Here is a 5,593-nt window from a genome sequence, read left to right as displayed (position 1 = left end):
TGCAAAGGAGATGCCTGTAGAGTGGGCAAGTTTTCCAATCATCGAAAATCCTGAGAAGTTTCTAGTTCCCACTGGTTTTCAGGAAAGGCAAATAAAATGGACAAGGTCGATTTCTTGGTCTTGATCCCCGGGCAAATTAAATTTAAGGCATGTTTGGTAATACATACTCAGTGACAACCTAGAAAATGTTGGTTTGCCTGATCCAACCTATCCATGGTTTAGTTTTTTCAGTCTAAAGAGTGGAAACTATTCGTTCCCTCATCCTTTTATTTGGCTGGTATCAAGCCATGAATAAGACGAGGTCATCCTCGAAGAGCTCCCAGTCTTGTCGGGGATGGCAATGGGCGGGAGGATGGGGATTGGCAGGTAAACCACTAACTAACAAAATGTGATATGTCCCCAGACACCAAGGGAGCGCAATCCGTAATTAATTCTGCTGAGAGAAGGAGATTTCACAGAAGAGGTGACATTTGAGAACTGAGCTGGGTTTGAAATAGTGTCAGGTAGAAAGTGATGAGCAAAGTCTCAGCTTCCAGTTTGCAGGGCCCCAACGTGTAAAAGTTCCTTTAGTTGTTCTGGAGTCTGGTTCACCCCAGCCTCTGCCACGTGGGACCCAGATTTGACCCCAGTGCTATTCTAGTCATATTTTGGAGGTAGCAGTGGTGGTAAAGGTGGTACCACATCTTCCCAAGGCCCTAGGATCAGTCCGGTGGGTCTGTTTCCTAGAAAGCTTGCAATGATTTTGCCAAAGCATCCAGTGACTGAGGGTCTTAGAATTAGAGCCGATGTGATCACTGTGTATGGACAGGCTCAGACAGAGAACGAAACCGGCAAATCTTCTCAGATCATCAGACCTCTACAAACCATCCTAAGAGGCGGGGGGAGAGGAATTTGATGCAACAGAAGGCGTCAACATTGCCCAAGAGCTGAGACCCAGTCTTCAGCCTGGGGCTTTCCCGGAACTGTTATAGGGGCCCTGGCACGTCCAGTGTGTTCGATGAGGAGTGAGGCTGTTCCACCCTGGTCCAGCCCTTTCACTTTTCAGTTAACCAAAAAGAGTTAAAGGACTGGACCAGGGTGGAAGTGTAGACAGAGTTAAGAGAATCAAAGGGATGTCAAAGCACTTCCAGGACAGCATCAGAGGAAAAGTGAAGGGACCAAGAACGCATACTACAAGGAAGGCAGTGTGTGTGTGTGTGTGTGTGTGTGAAAGAGAGAGAGAGAGAGAAAGAGAGAGAGAGAGAATTCCTAGCTCTTAACCCTCCTCTTGTCCTGCCATCTTCTGCTCATGCTTCCCATTGACCAAACCCAAGTGGAAGCCAAAGAGCATGACATGTAGGTGACACAGTTTATGTTTGTCAGCCTTCCAGGGCAGATCAGAGCAGAGAAGGAGGGGCAGATGGGTTCTAACCAGCACTCCCAAAGCAAAAGAATGGGGAGCATTGGGAAGAGAAGCCACAGTTGAGTGACAGAGCTCACAGATTGGCGGAGGGACAGAGATCTAGCACATGATCTCTGAGGTCCTCTCTAAAACGAGCCTAGATGCTGTGTGAGGGTCCTTTCTCCCTTTTAAGAAGGATGAAGCATGTCTTTCAAAGATCCCGCCAGACACCTGAATGGGTCAAGGATGACAAATGTCAGTGAGAGGCTGGAGTGTGGGGCTGTTTCAGCCACGATCAGCAGGACCCTCTCCAGCTCTGCAGCAGGTACATAGCCACACACAGCTGTCCTTGTCCTCAGAGCTGTGGCCACCTGAAATACACCCTGAGCCCAGGTCCTCTGGCCCTGACATGTGGCCATAGAGAGACAGATTGTTGCTAAAACAACTGAATAGAGAGAACTCAGAAGATTACTAGGTCATGACTCATGTCTACTTTATAACAGATGTAAAGTACACCATCCTGGATGTTGGTCTCAAACTTGTCCTCAAATCACCCTTGGTTCCCTCCGTGGCCTATTGACTCCATAATTCTTGACTGTATTTAAATACTTTCTCCATATGCCACAGTGTCCACGGTAGGTCTCCATCACAGCTAGGACTTGCAGAAAACACAGCTTCATAATTTTTATACAAGGAGATTCAGTCTTCCTAACATAATACCATCCTCTGAGCAGAAAGAAATGCAAACCGCCTTTCATCCATTCCGAACATTTCATCTGATGCCTTCACTTAAATTATTCATCCAGGCGATGCCATTCGGGCAGCTTAGTCTCAGCTTTCCATCCCCTTGTCTGCCTCTCTGCAGAGCAGCATCTGGGACATGGATGGGAGTGGGTCTGTGGCTTGTGTCCCCACGGCAGAGGAATGAGCCCTGGGATGTGCCAGGTGGCTCTGATCCTCCCTGGTCTCCACTGGTTTACCTCTGGCCTGGCCTGGCCTGGCTCCCAGTGTGGGGTTTCGGTGGGGAGCTCTGGAGGTCTGAGTGCAGGAGGGGGCTGCCCTTTGTGTGGCCGAGTGTCGCTAACTGTGTTTATTCTGCAAAGCCCAGACGAGGCCTGCGCTGGGTGGTCTGTGACCCATACCCAGCCCAGGGTCAAACCAGGAGTCAGCTGGCCCAGGGTCCTCAGAGGCCTCGCTGTCGTCTATGAGTAGGGGCGTCTAAGCTGTGCTTTTGGGCTTCTTAAATGGGCCCTTTCACCATCCTTCTAGAATCCATCTCAAAATCCCTCGGCTTCTGGCTCCAGGTATCCCAGAGCTGGTCATTGAGCTGTGGCCCAGGAGAAACCAGCCAAAATCAGGCTGGTTCTGCCAGGCTGTGGCCCCGGAGGAGAAATCCTGTCTCTTCTGAGAAGCAGGAGGAGCCAGAGGGCTGCTGACCACCTTCGGACAGGAAGCCGCTTGCCCCCAAAATGCCCTGCCCCAGTCTTACCTCCCAGTACGGGATCATATAATAGATAGATAAAGCTTGTACTTAGTGTATCAGCAAAGCTGGGTCACATGTGAAAAAAGATGGTGGGAGTTACTGATAGCTGAAAAAAGTATCATAATGATCATGCCAACTCTGTCATCCTTTCCAATAGGCTTCGAGGCCTTAAAAGGTTCAAATCTGGCCTCTCATAATAAGCTCTCCCTTCTGAGAAGCCTGGCACACAGCAGAAGCTCTCGCTCTCCCCATGCTGTGAGCTTTGTCAGCGGTCAATGCAGATTAACTCACACTTCACTGACATTCTGAGCACTGCCCTCTGCCAGGCCCTGGGCAGATGCTGAGAAGACAGAAGTGGGTAAGACACCCCTCGAAGGCTCACAGCCTCACGTGGGAGGCAGACATGTACAGTTAAGGATAATTACTATAATTACTATTTTTGGAATGCCTTCTATGTGCCACAATTTTTACATATATCATCTTTATTCTTCCTGAGGGGTGGAGGGTGAGTACATCCCCAAGTTATGGATGGAGAAACTGAAGTTCAGAGAGGTCAAGGCCACCCAGCCAGTAAGTGGCACTGCCCGGTCAAGTGTATGGCGCCCGGCTGCTCCATGGCCGGTGTCACCTCCAGCCACAAAGCTTCAGGCACCATAGGGGTCTCCTCCCAGACGTTCAGGCCTGTGGGGAAGGCTGAGTCTATTCAGCTGTCATTCTCAGGCACAGGCCAGCATGAGGCCTTGCCCCATGCATGTCACTGGTACCTCCTGAGTCGCAAAAAGGGATCCTTCGAGGCCTCCGTGCATCATGCACTGAGGAGGCAGCGGGAGCAGGAGGTGCGTGTTGGCAGACCTAGGCATTGGGGCTTAGAGCCTGGCAAAGTCTCCCCCTCAGTGAGGGGCAGGGCCTGGCACCGCTGCTGCTACACCCAGAACCTCCGTGGAAAGTGGAAGGTTTGGGTGGGGGCCAGAAACGGCAGGAAATGGAGCACCGCACCAGACGCTTTTCCTGAAAAGAAAGGTTTAATGAGGGACCCGCTAGAAAATGTGGGCAGGATTAGGGGCATTAAAACAGGGTTATCAGACTGAGCACATAAAAATACAGGACGCCCAATTAAATTCGAATTTCTTATGAACAATGAATAATTTTTTAGGATACTTACAGCTATAATATTTGAGACGTACTAAAACCTATTCATTACTTACCTGAAATGCAATTCTAACTGGGCGTGTTGCATTTTTTTCTGGCAACACGAAGTTAGGGACCCTCAAAGACTCTCTATAGCAGGCAGCTAGGCGGGGAGGGTAAGTGGGGAGAGGGGGCAGGGAATGCCCCAGGACCTGGTGGAGGTGGAGCTTCCCGGAGGCAGAGAAATGCAGCCGGCTAACGCCAGAGCTCGGCAAAGCAGGGAGGGGATGGCAGAGGGGGTGGTGGGTGAGAGGAGGAATAAATACCCCGTCTCCTTCTCTCCCCACCTCTGAGTGCCCGCTGTTCCTCCCTTTATCCGTGGTGTCCCTGATGTGATCTTCTGTGGGTCCTTGGCACTGAGCAGGACAGGGAATGGATCTGGGTGGAGAAACAGACAGAAAATATGCAATACAGCTCACGGACTGACTTCTCTCCTCTCCTCACGGTATTCCCAGCAGTTCGGATTAATCATAGCACTTCCTCCCTCCCCTAGGACCTACGATGGCTCCCACTGCCCATAGCACCAAGAGCAATCTCTTCAGCATCAAGAAGTCTTTTTCCCTCTCGTCCTCTGAAACACTGAAACATCCACTGCTAGCAGCAGGCAGGACTTGGAGAACAATGACTTCGTTGTGGCTCAATCCAGCCTCGGGGACTTTGATTATGCTGTTCCCTTGGGCGGTCATGGAATTTGGAGCTGGAAAACGGCCCTCAGGGGGATCAGTTCTCACCCCCTTATGGGTCAGAAAGGAAACTGCAGCCTTGGCCAAGGGAAAGGACACATTTAAAGCTACTTCTTCTCCAGCCAATCAGCTCCGCCTGGTCTTTGAAGGCCCAGCCGCGGTCTGTGCCGGGAAGCCATCCACCCAGGGCTGCCCGGCCCACACTCAGACGTGGTTCTGAGCGGTTCTCTCCTTTCTTCACCGACTGCCTCGTTCCTACTCACTGCCTGTCGCTGAGTCCATTTTCCCCGACCAGAATAAAAGGTTCTTTTGCTAAGCTTTCCCTTCAGCACAGTTCTGGGAATGTAAACCCAATGATTTTCTTTTTAAATTACATCCTTTGATTATAGTTCAACAATTTAATCATAGTTATTAAATTACTAAAGATCTGCCTAATTTGGTACTCGTGGTATAATGAAAAAAAATCACACAAAACATAGGGTTTGGAGCCAGATAGCCTGGGTTTGTTTACTTTTTTTTTTTTTTCCCAATAAATCTGTGTTGAATTTACTCTGGTAGAATAATTTTTTACTGCAGCTGGAAGTGTCACACAGGATTGGGGATCCAGTGTCCAGTCTCGATAGACAAAGGACTTTTCTGATGGATATTTAAACATCTTCTGCTTTCCACACCTCTTCCCCTACGACATGATAGCATTTGAAATCAAGAGTACCGAACATCTTTTTCCTATTTTTTTCTTACAAGGACTTGCTGATTCAGATGACTTATGGTGCTTTTTCCTTGGGAGAAAGCGTTTTCTCTAGTTTTTTGCCGTTCTGAACTTGTGTCCCTGGATGACTTTCAAGGGGTCCGTGAACT

The 5,593-nt window shown here is 49.5% G+C and overlaps 1 long non-coding RNA gene across 1 annotated transcript; it reads right to left on the bottom strand.

Moving 5' to 3' along the window:
• Nucleotides 1-3,350: 3,350 nt before the first annotated feature.
• LOC120621922 (uncharacterized) lies at nucleotides 3,351-5,165 on the bottom strand. Its single transcript, XR_005658344.1, has 3 exons — nucleotides 4,553-5,165; nucleotides 4,340-4,430; nucleotides 3,351-3,872 (listed from the first exon to the last, which is right to left on the bottom strand). It is a non-coding gene; the product is annotated as an uncharacterized LOC120621922 (long non-coding RNA).
• Between the last annotated feature and the right edge of the window lie 428 nt (nucleotides 5,166-5,593).

The sequence above is a fragment of the Pteropus medius genome, unplaced genomic scaffold (assembly GCF_902729225.1).
Source record: "Pteropus medius unplaced genomic scaffold, Ma_sr-lr_union100, whole genome shotgun sequence".
Taxonomy (NCBI): Eukaryota; Metazoa; Chordata; class Mammalia; order Chiroptera; family Pteropodidae; genus Pteropus; species Pteropus medius.
Note: the sequence above shows the minus strand (reverse complement) of the source record. Positions and strands in the feature narration are given on the sequence as shown.